At 37.6% G+C, this 17,462-nt stretch overlaps 1 long non-coding RNA gene across 1 annotated transcript; it reads right to left on the reverse strand.

Moving 5' to 3' along the window:
- Positions 1 to 254: 254 nt before the first annotated feature.
- Positions 255 to 16,815, reverse strand: LOC140640991 (uncharacterized). Its single transcript, XR_012037564.1, has 3 exons — positions 16,665 to 16,815; positions 1,933 to 2,027; positions 255 to 917 (listed from the first exon to the last, which is right to left on the reverse strand). It is a non-coding gene; the product is annotated as an uncharacterized lncRNA (long non-coding RNA).
- Between the last annotated feature and the right edge of the window lie 647 nt (positions 16,816 to 17,462).

The following is a 17,462-nucleotide window of genomic DNA, read 5'->3' on the forward strand; positions in this document are numbered from 1 at the left end:
CCACTGTGTGCAGCTTGGTTAGGAGAGTGTAGTGTTATTTGCCGTGTTTTCATCCAGCACATGGCCAATAGCAGAAGCTCAAAGCCCGCTTATTGATCCCAATTATAAATTTAAAAATGGTCATTTTGTTCCACTTGATTTTACTGTGAACCTAAAATTGCTCTAAAACAATAGTCTACTAAAAAAAAAGTTATTTGGTTTTATACACCAGTATCCTGTGAGATTAATTGGAACGTGAATTCTTAAGACCCAATTCGATTTGGATACATGGGCAAAATCATAATTTTGGATCTAAAGAGCTAAGTAGATACACACTGAGCACTCTCAGACCCTGGCCCCAGGGAGGTCCAGCCAATGTGTCTGTCTCTCTCTGACATCCCCATGCTTTAGATTCAGTGGGGTTTGAGGCCGCCTCTGTCCTTAGTCTGTGGAATTTGCAGATGGTGTTGGCAGATGCCCAGCTTGGTCCTCCTCAATGCTCCTTGTTCTCCGCTGGCGGTCATTGCTTGGTAGGTCTGGTGCTGGCAGAGAGGCGGTGGGAGTCTAGGGGCAGAGTAACTGGGAAATCTGACTTTCATGCCTGGAATGAAGACTCACCCATGCAACCTGGGCAAAGTGTTTGACCCTTTTTGGATGGCCTGTGCTGAAATGGCTGTGGACCCCTGCGGACCCCATGGCGAAGTTTGCAGGCCAGGCAATACTGCCGTACTCGGTTTCCATCCCCAGGGTGGAAACATCTCCTGCTTCCGTCTTCAGAGAGGCTTTCTCTGTGCTGCTTTGTGAGACATTTCTGAGAACTGCCTGCATTCTGTTTCTGGTGGCGAATTGATTTAGAAGATCTTTTGTTGATAGCTCAGCTTCAAAAGCATCAGAGTCTGCTGTTTATCCTCTTTCTCCCTTACAGGCAAGGAGATGTTCTTGCAAAGGAGATGGGGAAAAATAAAAATGCCCTTGTTATTGACTTATAAACTCATTAGGCCCTTTTTTGGACCTGTAGTGTAACTATTTTGTAGGTAAATAATGTGATTTCTACATGTATTACACTCAGCTAAATGGGGATGGGTGGGTAAGGGTAAATCAAACCATGCTGTGTCTGAAGAGTATGTGAGTTTTATATTAAGGGTTTCATAGCTTTCTTTTGTTTCAGATGTCTATTTAAATTATTTTAGCAAATATTCATTGAGCCCTTAATGTATGGTAAATGTAGATAAAATAGGATTTTGGGAAGTTCATGGGCTCCTGGAAGAGAGACAAGTAAACACAGAAATTTTTAGGGCAATTAGAGCACCAGACACTTTCAGATACTCACTGTAGAGGTCCTTTATCCCCAAGGGCACTGTGTGGGTCTGAATTATGTTTATGCAAACTTGGGTACGGGCAGGTCCTAGGCCATATCTTCTTAGCTTTGACTCTGGGGCAGAAAAGACTCATAGTTCCAGTTTGGAAAACTTTGGGGCTGGACTAAGATTAGTCTGGCTGGATCACACAGTCCCTTCTGTGGCCTGAGGTGGGGTTTAGGGGTAAGGGTGGCCAACCCTAAGAGATGGAGTAGATGGTTGGAGAAAGAGTAGGCGCCATCCTCCTTGGAAAGGAGAGTGCTGTTCTTAGGAGGAGGAATGCTTGGGCAGAGGAACAGCTGCCCACCACAGCTGAGGAGCATTGATCAACATTGATTCCTGTCTGGAGAGAGAGCCAAGTTTTACATTCATCCACCTCAAATGTCTTCATCTACAGCCAATTCTCCTGGTGAGGGACATCATAAGCTATCCTCCTATCCTTATCATTACCGTTATCGTACTTATTTAGTGAGCATCTGCTATATGCTAGGCACTGGACCAGGTGGTTTATATAAATTCTTTATTTTTACAACAATCTTATAGGGCAGAAATTATGAGCTACTTTATTGCTACTCGAACACAACACATAACTTACCTAAAGTGTGGGAGATGGGATCTGAATCTTGTCTCTCTGGCTTCAATGCCTGTCTTCTTTCTGCTACCTTGTTGCTGTTTGGGATTTGTGCATCTCTAGGATGAAAGATAGTCTGTAATGATAATATGTAACTGAACTCAAAGACTTGACTGCCAGCTATGACCTACAAAATCTCCACTGAGAATTCTGTTTGTGATGATTTATTGTCATGTTTTATGAGGGTTCTAGGCACCAGGAAGGGTGTTCAGAATAATCTTGGAGTAAACAACTCTTCTAACATGTTCCCTAGTGCAAATCTGCAGGTGGTCATGGTCAGCCTACTGGCAAAACAAAAATGGGTGATGGAACACATTAATTATTGGCTGTTGATGGAAACCATTATGGTGTTCATGATTATTACTCTTTTTTGGAGTATTTAGAAAAACACGCTGAAGGAATGCCATAAAAATGTGTTATATTCCAAGGAGAATGTTCTGTGTTTAGCCACTGCAGAGTATCAATTTTGGTTGACTAATACAATAGTAAAAACAATAATGATAATACTAGATACCCATAACCTGTCATTGTTTTTTTTTTTGAAAATGTGTATATACTATGCTAATTTTTAAAAAATTTATTGAGATATAACTGACATACAATATTAGTTTTAAGTGTACAACATAATGATTTGGCATTTTTTATATTGTAAAACTGTCTCCATAACAAGTCCAGTTACCATTTGTGACTATATAAAATTAATGCAATGTTATTGACTATATTCCCCATGCTGTACATTATTACATCCCCATTACTTATTTTTATTTTAAAACTGGAAGTATGTACTTCTTTTTTTTTAATTTATTTTTTATTGGTGTTCAATTTACTAACATACAGAATAACACCCAGTGCCCGTCACCCATTCACTCCCACCCCCCGCCCTCCTCCCCTTCTACCACCCCTAGTTCGTTTCCCAGAGTTAGCAGTCTTTACGTTCTGTCTCCCTTTCTGATATTTCCCACACATTTCTTCTCCCTTCCCTTATATTCCCTTTCACTATTATTTATATTCCCCAAATGAATGAGAACATATAATGTTTGTCCTTCTCCGACTGACTTACTTCACTCAGCATAATACCCTCCAGTTCCATCCACGTTGAAGCAAATGGTGGGTATTTGTCATTTCTAATAGCTGAGTAATATTCCATTGTATACATAAACCACATCTTCTTTATCCATTCATCTTTCGTTGGACACCGAGGCTCCTTCCACAGTTTGGCTATCGTGGCCATTGCTGCTAGAAACATCGGGGTGCAGGTGTCCTGGCGTTTCATTGCATTTGTATCTGGGGGCATCACAATGCCAGATTTCAGGTTGTACTACAAAGCTGTGGTCATCAAGACAGTGTGGTACTGGCACAAAAACAGACACATAGATCAGTGGAACAGAATAGAGAATCCAGAAGTGGACCCTGAACTTTATGGGCAACTAATATTCGATAAAGGAGGAAAGACTATCCATTGGAAGAAAGACAGTCTCTTCAATAAATGGTGCTGGGAAAATTGGACATCCACATGCAGAAGAATGAAACTAGACCACTCTCTTTCACCATACACAAAGATAAACTCAAAATGGATGAAAGATCTAAATGTGAGACAAGATTCCATCAAAATCCTAGAGAAGAACACAGGCAACACCCTTTTTGAACTCGGCCATAGTAACTTCTTGCAAGATACATCCACGAAGGCAAAAGAAACAAAAGCAAAAATGAACTATTGGGACTTCATCAAGATAAGAAGCTTTTGCACAGCAAAGGATACAGTCAACAAAACTCAAAGACAACCTACAGAATGGGAGAAGATATTTGCAAATGACCTATCAGATAAAGGGCTAGTTTCCAAGATCTATAAAGAACTTATTAAACTCAACACCAAAGAAACAAACAATCCAATCATGAAATGGGCAAAAGACATGAAGAGAAATGTCACAGAGGAAGACACAGACATGGCCAACATGCACATGAGAAAATGCTCTGCATCACTTGCCATCAGGGAAATACAAATCAAAACCACAATGAGATACCACCTCACACCAGTGAGAATGGGGAACATTAACAAGGCAGGAAACCACAAATGTTGGAGAGGATGCGGAGAAAAGGGAACCCTCTTACACTGTTGGTGGGAATGTGAACTGGTGCAGCCACTCTGGAAAACTGTGTGGAGGTTCCTCAAACAGTTAAAAATAGACCTGCCCTACGACCCAGCAATTGCACTGTTGGGGATTTACCCCAAAGATACAAATGCAAGGAAGTATGTACTTCTTAATCCCATTTACCCATTTTGTATGCCTGTCCCAGCCCCCTCCCTTCTGGCAACCACCAGTCTCTTCTCTGTATCTATGAGTCTGGGTTTTGTTTTGCTTGTTTTGTTTTTTAGATTCTACATATGAATGGAATTATATGGTGTTTGTCTGATTTATTTCACTTAGCATAATATTTCAAGGTCCACCTATGTTGTCAAAAATGGTAAGATTTCTTTTTTTTTTTTTTTTATGGCTGAGTAGCATTCCAGTGTGTGTGTGTGTATCACATCTTCCATTGATGGACACTTAGATTGTTTGCTATCTTGGCTTGTAAATAATGCTGCAATTAGTATAGGGATTGCATGTATCTTTTCAAATTCATGTTTTTGTTTTCTTTCAGTAGATACCCAATAGTGGAATCACTGCATCACCTGGTAGTTCTGTTTTTAATGATTTGAGGAGCCTCCATACTGTTTTCTACAGTGGCGGCACCAATTTACATTCCCACCAATGGTACATAAGGGTTTCCTTTTCTGTACATTTTCACTAATACTTATTATTTATTGTTTTGTTGATAATAGCTATTTTGACAGATATAAGGTGATATCTCATGATGGTTTTGATTTGTATTTCACTGATGATTTATATTTCAGATGACTTATGTGTATATTGACCATCTGTATGTCTTCTTTGGAAAAATGTCTATTCAGATTCTGTGCCCATTTTTTTAATAGAATTGTTTTTGTGTTATTGAGTTATAAGAGTTCTTTATATATTTTGATATTAACTCCTTATCAGATATTTGATTTGCAGTTATCTTCTCTGATTTAGTGGGTTGCCGTTTTGTTGATGGTTTCCTTTGTTGTGCAGAAGTTTTTTAGTTTCATGTATCTGCATTTGTTTATTTTTGCTTTTGTTTCCTTGCTTTTGGAGTCAGATCCAGAAAAACATTGCTAAGATTGATGTTAAGGAAATTACTGTTCCTGTTTTCTTTCTGGTGTTATGGCTTCAGGTCTTATATTCAAGTTTTAAAACCATTTTGAGTTGATTTTTGTGTATGGTGTAAGATAGTGAGTCCAGTTTCATTCTTTTGAATGGAGCTATTTAGTTTTCCCAGCACCATTTATTGAGGATACTGTCCTTTTTCCATTGTATATCCTTAACCTCCTTTGTTGTAAATAGTTGACAGTATATGTGTGGGTTTATTTCTAGGCTGTTTATTCTGTTCCATAGATCAATGTATCTATTTTTATGCAGTGCCATAGTGTTTTGATTCTTATAGCTTTGTAGTATAGTTTAAAATCAGGGATTGTGACACATGCAACTTTGTTCTTTCTCAAGATTGTTTTGTCTGTTCAGGATCTCTTGTGATTCCATACAAATTTTAGAATTATTTGTTTTAGTTCTGTGAAAAATGTCATTGCAATTTTGATAGAGATTGCATCAAATCTATACATTACTGGGCAACCCTGGTGGCTCAGCAGTTTAGTGCGCCTGCCTTCGGCCCAGGGCCTGATCCTGGAGACCCAGGATCAAGTCCCACATCGGGCTCCCTGCATGGAGCCTGCTTCTCCCTCTGTCTGTGTCTCTGCCTCTCTCTCTCTCTCTGTGTCTCTCATGAATAAATAAATAAAATCTTTAAAAACATAAATCTAAAAAAAAAATAAATCTATAGATTACTTTGGAGAGTATGGACATTTAACAATATTGATTCTTCCAGTCCATGACATGAAATATCTTTCCATTTATTTGTCTTCAATTTCTTTAATTAGTTTTATAGTTTTTGGTGTATAGGACTTTAATCTCCTTGGTTATTCTATTTTTGATGTGATTTTAACTCGGATTATTTTCTTGATTTTCTTTTTCCTTTCTGATAGTTCATTGTTAGTGTATAGAAATGCAACAGATATTTTTCATATTAATTTTATATTCTGCAACTTTCCTGAATTGTTTATTAGTTCTAACAGTTTTTTGGTGGAGTCTTTAGGGTTTTCTATATATAGCATGTCATCTGGAATAGTGACAGTTTTACTTCTTCCTTTACAATTTGTATGCTTTTTAATTTATTTTCTTGCCTAATTGCTATGAGTAGGACTTCCAATACTATGTTGAATAAAAGTGGGATTAGTGGGCATTCTTGTCTTATTCCTGTTCTTAGAGTAAAGCTTTCAGCTTTTCACCATTGAGTATATTAGCTGTGGTTTGTCCTATATCACCTTTTTATGTTGCGTTATGTCCCTCTGTACCCACTTTGTTGAGAGTTTTTATCATAAATCTATGTTGAATTTTGTCAAATGATTTTTCTGCATTTATTGAGAGAATCCAATGATTTTTAGTTTTCATTTTGATTGACTCACCAATGTTGAACCATCCTTGCATCCCTGGAATAAATGCCATTTAATTATGATGTATTATCCTCTTAATGTGTTGTTGAATTTGGTTTGAGGATGTATCTTCCTCTTAATATATTATTGAATTTGGTTTACTAATATTTTGCTGAGGATTTTTTGCATCTATGTTTATCAGGAATGTTAGCCTATACTTTTTTTTTTTTTTTTTTGTGACAGCCTTGTCTGGTTTTGGTATTGGGGCAATGCTGGACTTGTAAAATGAGATTTGAAGCTTCACCTCCTCTTCAGTTTTTTGGAAGTGTTTGAGAGGAATAAACATCAAATCTTCTTTGAATATTTGGTAAAATTCACTAGTGAAGCCATCAAGTCTTAGACTTTTGTTTGTTGGAAAGTTTTTGATTACTGATTCAATCTCCTTACTAGTAATTGGCCTATTCAGATTTTCTATTTCTTTATGATTCAGTCTTGGAAGATTGTAAATTTCTAGGAATTTATACATTTATTCTAGGTTGTCCAGTTTGTTGGCATATAATTGTTCATGTGGTCTCTTGTGATCCTTTTTAGTTTTGTAGTTTCAGTTGTAACTTCTTCATTTATGATTTTATTGAAACTTCTCTTTCGTTTAGTCTAGCCAAGGGTTTGTCAGATTTATTTCTTCATAGAACCAGCTTTTCATTTCATTGATTTTTTTATATTGTCTTTTTAATTTCTATTATATTTATTTTTGCTCTTATTTTTATTATTTCCTTCTTTTTACTAACTTTGGCTGTTCTTCCTTTTCCAGTTTCTTTAGGTGTAAATTTAAATTATTTATGACATTTCTTTTTTTTTTTTTTGATTTTTTTTTTTGACATTTCTCCTATTTTTGTTCCCTCCTGTTTCTTGAGGTAGACCTGTAGTGCTATGAACTTCACTCTTCGGACTGCTTTTGCTGCATCCCATGTTTTTTTGGGTATATTTTCATTTCATTTGTCTCTGGGTATATTTTGTTTTCTCCTTTATTTTTTTCTATGACCTAGTAGTTGTTCAGTAACATGTTGTTTAATGTCCATGTATTTGTAGTTTTTCCAGTTTTCTTTTTTGTAATTGATTTCTAGTTTTATACCATTGTGGTCAGATTAGATGCTTGATACAATTTCAATCTACTTGAATTTTTTGAGATTTGTATTGTGGCCTAACATGTAATCTTTTCTGGAGAATTTTCCATATGCATTTGAGAAGAATGTATATTCTACTTTTTTTTGGATGGAATGTTCTATATATATCTGTTAAGTCCAATAGTCCATTTAAGGTAGTTATTGATTTTCTGTTTGGATGATCTCTCCATTAATGTAAGTGCAAATTTAAAGTCCTGTACTTTTATTATGTTGAGGTCAATTTTTCCCTGTTAATATTTGCTTTATATATTTTGGTGCTCTGATGTTAGGTGCATATATATTTATAAGTGTTATATCTTCTTGATGGATTGACCCCTTTATTCAAAGTGGTGCCCCTCTTTTGTCTTTTATTATTGTCTTAAAGTCCATTTTGTCTGATATGAGTATAGCAACACAACATTCTTTTTGTTTCCATTATGGACTATCTTTTCCCATCTCGTCACTTTCAGTCTTACATCTCTATACTTCTGAAGTGAACATATGGCAATATATGACTGTCTTTTTAAAAAATCCTTTAGTCAGTCTTCTGATTGGAAAATTTAACTACATTTTAAGTAATTATTGATAGATATGTACTTATTGCAATCTTGCCAGTTGTTTTTGTTTTCTGTTTTTTTTACTTTTCCTTTCTTCTTTCTCTCATGAGCTGATGACTTTCTTTGTTGTTATTTTAGATTCCTTTCTCATTTTCTTTTGTGTATTTACTGTAAGTTTTTGTTTTATGGTTTCTGTGAGGTTCACATATATTATCCTATGTATATCACAGTTTAAGTTGATAGCAACTTAAATTTGAGCACCAGAACTCTGCATTTTTACCCACACTACTCATGTTTTATGTCTTTGATAATACTTTCTATATGTTTTTTTATTTATACCTTAACTAATTATGGTAGCTTTAATTTTACTATTTTGTCTTTTAATGCCTTAATGATACGGCATTAAGTGATACCTGATAGCTTTATAAGTAATTAATCCTCTATCAGGTATCACTTAATGCCGTATCATTAAGGCCTTTTTTTTGAAGTTTTTGTCTTGTTCTTTCATTTCGAACATATTTTTCTATTTTCTCATTTTACCTGAGTCTGTGTTTATTTCCATGTATTAAGCAAAACAGCTATGTCTCTTAAAAGAGTGGGCTTGTGTAGGTGATGATTCTTCTTGTTCAAACTTGCCCTAGTTCTTTGTGATTGTGTAAATCACCTGATTTATTCTTGATAAGTTCCAGTTGTTGAGGGTGTGCCAAGACTTGTCAATGATCCAAAGGGAGGAATCTTATTTAGCACCTAGTTTCAGGCTGATTAGAAACCAGACCCTTAGGCAGGAACTTTTAAAGTATGCAAATATATACCATCCTGTGGGGCCACAGTTGTAATCCCTGTTGGATTTCAGACCAGGAGATTGGAGGTTATAGTCACAAGAATTGGAGCTCCAAATGAGTGCATAAGCTCCTTTCTAGGAAGTCTTAAGCTGTAGCGAGACCAAGAGGGTGTGTGGGAATGCTTTCTTCCTGCTTATGTTCCCTGGGTATGCCTCTTCAGCCTCTAGATCTGTGGGAAACCAGAATTCTGTCCCTCAGACTGAAGCTCCAGGCTGAGCACATAAGTCTTTTTCATAGGAATATTGGGGTTGTGTTTCAGTCTGCTGCCCTGGGAGTGGTGGCCTGCCGAGAGTTGTCTTTCCAATTGTTAGAGTTCCATGCAGCTCTGGAATGCCAACCCTCTTGGTCACCAAGGCCAGGTGATCAAGGGGGTCCCCTGTGTGATTTGCACAAGCCTGCTGGCTTTGGCAGGGCAGCTGGAGAGTGTAGTGGGTAGGGCATGCTTGCTGGTTTCACAAAAGCATTGGGAAGCTGTTTTGTCGAAGTGCACTAATGGATTTCAGCAAGGCAGGAGAGTGAGCCTTGTTTGTGCACGTGTGGTGGCTTTAGGCTGGGTGTAGATTCACACTTGTCAGGGGGCATGGATGCCACTGGTTCTTACTTTTCCTAAGTAATCAAATAAATGAAAATATGGTATATTTCAGACTTATTTTTCTTATTTTTGTTTTTCTAATACGTTTTTATTTTTGTATTGTGGTAAAATACACAAAACTTAAAACTTCCTGTCTTGATCATTTTTAATTACACAATTCAGTGATATTAGGTACTGCCATATGCAAACATCACTACCATCCATCCCTAGAACTCTTTTCATCTTGCAAACTGAAACTTTCTACCTATTATACAGTAAATCTCCATGACCCCCTTCCTTTAGCCTCTATCAACCACCAGTGTACTCTTTATTACTATGAGTTTAGTTTTTTTTTTTTTTTTTTAAGCACAAATCATGCAGTATTTGGCTTTCTGTGTGTGGCTTATTTTAGTTAGTATAATATTCTTCAGGCTTATCTACATGGTCACAAATGGCAGTATCTTTTTCTTTTTAAAGGTTGCATAATATTCTATTATATATATACTTATATACCATATTTTCTTTATCCATTCATCCACCAATCTTATTTTGAATAAAAGTATTAAGATATACTAAAATCTCTTAGCATGGTATATAAAGGTTACCATTTTTGTTTCAGAATAAATGAAGTTGCACCCTGTTATAACACTGATGATAAAGATGAGGGTAACATTCATTCTTCAAGTATTTTCTGCCCTTGTGAGGAAAAGATATGCCCCTACCATCACATCACGCTATGTTGAATGTGGAGTCTGCTTAAGATTCTCTCTTTCCCTCTCCCCCTGTCTGTCTCTCAAAACAAAAACAAAAATGAAAAAACAAAAAACAAAAAACAAAAACAGAGCCTGGCACACAGTGAGGATTACATAAGTGTCACTTAAATTAAATTGTGCAGCCCTTTGCAGCCTATACGCCCTTTCATACATGTTGCCTCTTTCGCCCTTGCAACAACCCTAGAGGTTTGGTAGGATAGGGATTATTTCCACTTTACAGATGAAGAAACCGGAGTTCAAAGAGGTTAAACATTTGCTTAAGGTCACCCAGGTAATGACTAGAAGGGATTAATCTAGAATTCAGGATTCTATTTTCCTTTTGGTTGCTCAGAAGTAGTGATGTCCATTTAAAACTATGGCTTCTTCTGGGTGGCCTTTTCACCATGGTTCTAGCTCCTCCCCAGACTCCAGTGACACAATTTCTTCCCCTTAACCCTTCTGGGCATTTTACCACCCTTGTATAGCTTCCTACTCTTTCAACTCTGTGAGTAGTCCCTTTATTAAAGTCTTTTTATTTGAACCATCTGGGGTGAATTCTGTTTCCTGCTGAGACCCTGACTGTTATAAAGACCAATATTGACTTGCTTATTTTTAGATTGCCAAGTGAGGGCATACACAAATAAGCAAAACCCAAACAAAACTGCTGTTTACTACTGCTCCATTTATATGATTAAAACAAAACAAAGCTCTAACACCAGAGAGAGAGAGAGAGAGGAGAGAGGAGAGAATATAATTGTAGCAAATCTCACTATATTACTTTGTGCTCATTTTATTATGACCTGGTAAAAACTGTCAGAGATTGGATGGTGTCCATAGGCTAATATTTGGAAGCAAATAGGTGAGATCACTTTACCACTCTAGCGATTTGTTCCCCTGGTATTTAACATAGAGAGCAAAATATATCATACATGCATTTACCAATACACGATATAATGTACTTTTGAAGTTTCATAAATGCTCCAATGCTCTTTTCAACAAACCTGCACTGAAAATCTATTTGTGTACCCCTCAACCCCCAAGCTGGGGATATCCAGGTGTACAAGACACAATCCCTACCATCACAGTCTAGTTGGGGTGACAGACAAGAGGCAATTGTGATATATTGAGAACAATGCCAGGAGAAAGGTCAGCATGAAGCTGTAGGAGCACATTGCAAACATAGCAACTTAAATTCTTGGGGATGGGGGTGGAGTGGTGACGTCTAGGCCAGGTGACATTTGAGCTGAAGCTTTGAAGTATTGTAAGAGTTTGCCTAATGGGCAAAGGAAAAGGGCATTTCAAGCAAAAAGTCCAGCTTGAATAAAGGGATGAGGGCATGAGAGAATATGGTACCCATGGGAGTATGTCCTGAAATTAACCTGGTGTAGCTGAATTGCAGGGTTGAGGGTGAGACACAGAATGGAGCCAAAGGATGAAGTTTAGATTCAACACTAAGGGATTTAGCCTTTATCCTGCAAGCTGCTTTGATTTATTAGAGGTTTTTTTTTTTTTTTTTTTTTTTTCCTTTTTATTAAGGGACATGACATGGTCAGATTGGCATTTAAACATCACTCTGGTTACCATTAAAGAGATGGATTGGAGAGGACTGAGATTAGGGGCCTAGACTCCAGTTAGGATATCATGGTGATGGTTTAGGAAATAAAAAACGAGAGGTTCTTGGTTAAAGTGACAGAGTAGATGTGATATCCCCAGTGCAGATCCCCTCAAATCCACATGCTGATGAAGTGGCCCGTCAGGGAGAAGAGAAACTTCCTTTGAATTTTCCTGTTAGCTTTAGCCGGCAACCTGCCACCTCCAACCCTAGACTCCTTCAGTCTATGAAAGGTAGCAACTAAGAAATTCCCACCCTCAGGGTGCTGGGGGGGATTTCAACTATTGATTTCGGCTCAGGGTTGTGGGGTTGAGCCCCATACTGGGCTCTGCACTCAGCTCGGAGTCTGCTTGAGATTCTCTCCTCCTTCCTCTGCCCCTCCCTCTGCTCATGCATGCTCCCCCAGATGAATAAATGAAATCTTACACTCTCACCCTCTCATGGGTTTTTGACTCACATAGAGCTAGGAATCTCATGAATGCTATAATTTTACAAAGTGGTGTATTGGTGAAATAAGAGGCAGACTGCGTATCCCAGGAAATATCTCTAGGCAATTGCTACTTCCTTTGATTTGTGAATATTTTGCTTGTGTGTTTGTACATTTAGGGCCTAAGGGTTTGGGGTATCGTGTGTGTGTGTGTGTGTGTGTCCCCTACTCTCCCTATGGCTACTTGCCTGCTATCATCTTGCAAAACGAAGCCTTGTTTGCCATCTGCCTAGGAGCAAACCTCCTGATTGCAAAGTTGGACATTGTGAGTTCTCAGATACTGCTATGTGATTGGGGCTACATTTCTCTGGCCTTTTTGTCAGGTTTTTCATTCTAAAACAATGAAAATTTTATATACCCACACTAATCATTTTCATGAGCTGTGCAGCATGGGGAATTTCACTTTTATTTATCACATGCATCACTTTGTCTATGTATTTATATATGTGTCTGGGAAATTTTCTTACTAGTTCCATGGGAAACTAGGAAATCTGCTTTACCTAAATCTAACCTAAGCATCCCTGTCTTATTGGTCTATGGAGCATTAAGCAAATTACTTAACTTTTCTGAGACTCAGTGTCATCATGAATAAAATGAAAGGATTTTATAAAGTCTAAAATGCATCATGAATACTATTGTTGTTATTATTAACACAATTTGGGTATATTTCAAATGTCAGTGTAACCTTTATAGAGCTATTCTTCTGACAATGGTTATGGTGAGTCTAGATGGCTTTTACAAATTTCAGATCTGGTATCTTTTGTAGCTGAATACAAAGAATCTATTCTTGACTGAAGAGGATTGATTATATGTTTATTTATATATTTTAGTTCTGGAGAAATTTTTACTATAGTTCCTCTCTCATAGCTGGCTACTATTATTAATTTATTATAAAAAGTAAATTTTAAAAGTACTTGATAGCTGATACTGCATTTTCACTTGATCCTCACAACAACCATGTGAATTAATTTAGATGATCATCATTATCCCCATTTTACAGATGTAGAGATTCTGAGATTCAGAGAGGTAAAATTGTATTTAAGTTTACACAGTAAATAATTAGAACAGCAACCCGAGTTGCAGTGTTTTCACTCCAAATCCCCGTTCTTTCCTATTATACCACCTGTGTTAGGTTGTAATATTTATTGACACAATTTGTTTTCCATTTCCTGCCCCTGTTCCTCTACCATATTTTCATGTTGTCAGAATATACTTTTGTACTTTATTGGCTTTGAACTTGGCCATGTGACTTGCTTTGGACAATGTGAGTGGATTTGACATAAACCACGTCTAAGTAGAACTTGTTCATGAACTTGCTTTGCTTGGTCCTACAACTTGAGTCTCAGCCACAAGAATAGCATGCTCCAAATAGGATTGCTCCTTGTGCGTGGGTCTCACAAGGAGAGAACTTTTGGAGCTCAGTGGAGCCCAGTAGAACACACTGGAATCCAGGCAAGCCCAGTAGAACCAACCATTGGTCCTCAGATAATGAGGGCAAAAATTAAATGTTTGTTCTTATAAACAACTAGGATTTGGGGAGTCTTTTGTTGTAGTAGCAAAAAGCTGACTAATAAACCACCCTGTTTTTCTTAAGAGCTAATTCTTTTCTGAGACTTTGATGGGTTCCATTCCATTCTTCTTGAGTCTCTTGATACTCTAGTCAAAATCCTGTGTAACCCAAGGACTAAGCCAATTATCTGCCCTAAGCACAAATTTTAGAATATGCAGGTCTTCAATAAATGTGTGTGTTGCTAAGAATGATGAAAACCTGAAGCTATAGTTCAGTGGCCCTGATTGACTCAGAATAGAGAACAAAATGCTGCACACTGAAGGACTTTTTGGTAGGCAAGGAAGTCCCTGAGTGAAATGAGGTGAGCGAGGGAAGGGACTAGGACATGGAACCAAATCTACTCAAACATGAGAAGAGCCTTAGGGGTGAAAGCTCAGTTGTAAAAGGATGTTCAGCTAAGCTGTCATGGTATGGAAGCAAGTTTGTAAAATCACTAAAAAGAAGCAAATTTCTTGGAACTTTGCAGCCGACTCATGCTCCTTTTGGTCTTACTAACCTCAGGCACAGTCAAACCTCTTATGCTTCTGAAATATAGAAAACTGTCACCCAAGGAGTAAGCCTTGACTGCCTTACTGTCCTGAAGTTATGCCCCAGCTATACTGAAGGCACATTTGGCATCATTATAAGTATAGTTTGTTTTCTTACAGAAAATACCTCAAATGACTGGAACCACATCTTTCATATTAATGGTAGGAACTCCATGAATATTTATGCATATGTAATAAATCAGAAACCTCCTTACCTTACCCCCAAACTGGATGTTCTTGGACAATAAGTCTTTTTTTGCAGTTCTTGCCAGGAAAGATTACTTTGCCTTTGTCCTGGTGGCTCCATGGAATGGAGAGATTTCTGTTTAGTCCTTGGCCTCTTCTGTTGCTTTGTTGTCACCCTTCACAGTTTCTTACCAGGCTCTTGGCTTTTGTAATCTGTGATTCCGTTCACACACTGCCCACCACTAGATTCAGTCTAAAAATCTGCTGACTTCCAAATTTTTCTCCTCTTCATTGATCATTTTAACCTGAATCATAGCCTATCCTTGTATCTATCCAAAGTTGCCTTTCTTGGGAACTTTAGTACCCTTACTACAGATTAGTTTTATAGTTTTTCAGGCTCTTGAAATCTGTGATCTTCATTTATACTCCATATATCAAATCTTTTTAAACCTCAGAAAAATTAGTATTTTAGCCATTCAATGCAGAAAATGCCCTTGGAGATCATCTGATTCAACGCCATTATTGTTTAAACGAGGTGATGTGAACAAGACTTGGTCAAGTGTGTTAGTACCTGATCAGAGAATAGAAACCAGATGTCTTTCTTCCTGGTCTAGGATTCTTTCAGCTGCACCATCTTACCTTTCCAGGCAGACTTCACTTGTCTCACCATCAATATTAGTGTGTAACCACAGTGCATGTGACACACCTGGAAGTGTTTCTACTATGAACATGAATCAAAACATGCAAGGTTCAGTTTGAATTTAGAGAATATGTTCATACTTGAATTTTCTTGTTTAGTATCTATAGGAAAAACAGACTTGATTCCAGTTTAAATTATTCCACAAGATTTTCTTAAATTTATTTCTATTTGCTCCTTAGTAATAGATTAGGATGAATTCTGTTAAATTCAAAACACATTTGTTGGAGGTCTACATACCAGGTACTGAACACACAGTGCCTAAACTTACAGATTGGAGGCGGGGAGAGATGTAGAGTTAAATGCAACATAATATAAGAAGAGATGTAATAGAGGTATTCATAAAGTGCTGAATGAATTCCCAGAGGGAGGAAACACCCTTGGCAATAAAGGCTTGGAAAGTCGTAGAGGATGTGACTCTTAAACCATACCTTAAGGATAAATAAAAAATAATAAATGTCCTTAAGATAAATAAGGATACATTTTCTAGATAATTGAGCTTGTGGCAGTGCTGGGGGCAAGAGGTGAGGAGGGGGCACAAAGTTGAATATTAAAAAGTATTCATTGGGTTGAGTTCACAAGTGTTCTTGGTGAGAGCATTTAGGGGGTTGAATTGAGAAGTGAACGATAGTTTAAGTACATCGAGAGTAGGCAACTCTTTCTAGATTCTTGGCTTTGGAAAAAAAAAAGGCGGCAGTAGCTATTAGATAGGGTTATGGGTAGAGGCGAGTAGGAGAGAGCATTAAAGATAGAGGTGACAGCTTATGCTTCTCGATAGCGGTGGAAGGGTCCAGTAGAGAGAAAGGATTTAAACCACCAAAAGTTAAAGGGCAATGAGAAAGGATAAGACCAAGAATGAAAAGGAAGTTAGAAGGAGGAATGTCTCTTCCTTGGATATTAAAGGAAAAGGTTCAGGAGAATGTGGATGTAGGATGGTTGTTAGTATAGAGGAAGGACAGAGGATGAGAGAATCCAGACTAGATCACATGTTTTGTCTATGCAATAATTTTTTGTGAAATTGTCTGAGGGGGACAGATTTAGGGATGACATAGGCTTAAGGAGGGATTTGGCGTAGTCACTGATGGGAATAGGGAGGGAACTGGCCATAGGTAAGAACAATGCTAGTAAAAGCACTTTGAAGGCTCAGGTGACATTGAAAAACTCTAACCTGTCCTGACACCAATCTGCAACATGGTGTCATGTTCTTGGACTTCATCTCAGATGATGTTGGAAGATAACCACGATAAAATGGCATTTTGTTCTGTCGGGGTCTCTATAAATTTGTGTTTGTCTTAGAGTTTTGTCAATGTTAGGTTCTAAGCACTAGATTCTTCCTTTGTCTCTTAGTTCAGCTATTCCATATGCTTTTCTGGTTCTGTAAATCAGGGTTGCCCAGGAGAAGGATAACAGCAAGAAGTTCCCTGGATCCCCTCTGAAGCCACAGGATTTGATACTTATATATGGAAATGCCACATTCCTAATAAAAATAAAACCCAGAAATCTCCAAGTTGGCACTGTGATTATAATTTCTTGAAAGAAGAAGGCAAATGAATCAAATCTTTTTACCCAAGATTCACTTTCCTGCTAGAGCTTCTCGACTATTATTGCTGCCACTATGATGCTTTCCTCCAAAGAACACCTTCTGCCTATAACATTTGGGGTAATTACATAGGTAAAAGACTTACCCACGTGTCCACCTGAGTAGTTCAATAAAACTTGGTTGGAGGTGGCAATGGGAAAATAAAGATACGATGAGAATCTAGATCTTCATTTAAATTACAAATTTCTGGCTTAAGGTCCTAACAGGGCTCCCTGCCTTCCTAGTTGTCTCTTCTCTTTCACAGAGGGGGGCACACTTCGATTATCCACATTTTAGAAGAATAGCTACAGACATTTTTACTTCTTGATGTTAGAACTGGGAAGAGAAGCAGAACTCTGTCACTCACCTATCTAGAACTCACCTCAT

This window comes from Canis lupus, chromosome 10 (genome assembly GCF_048164855.1).
Source record: "Canis lupus baileyi chromosome 10, mCanLup2.hap1, whole genome shotgun sequence".
In the NCBI taxonomy this organism is placed as follows: Eukaryota; Metazoa; Chordata; class Mammalia; order Carnivora; family Canidae; genus Canis; species Canis lupus.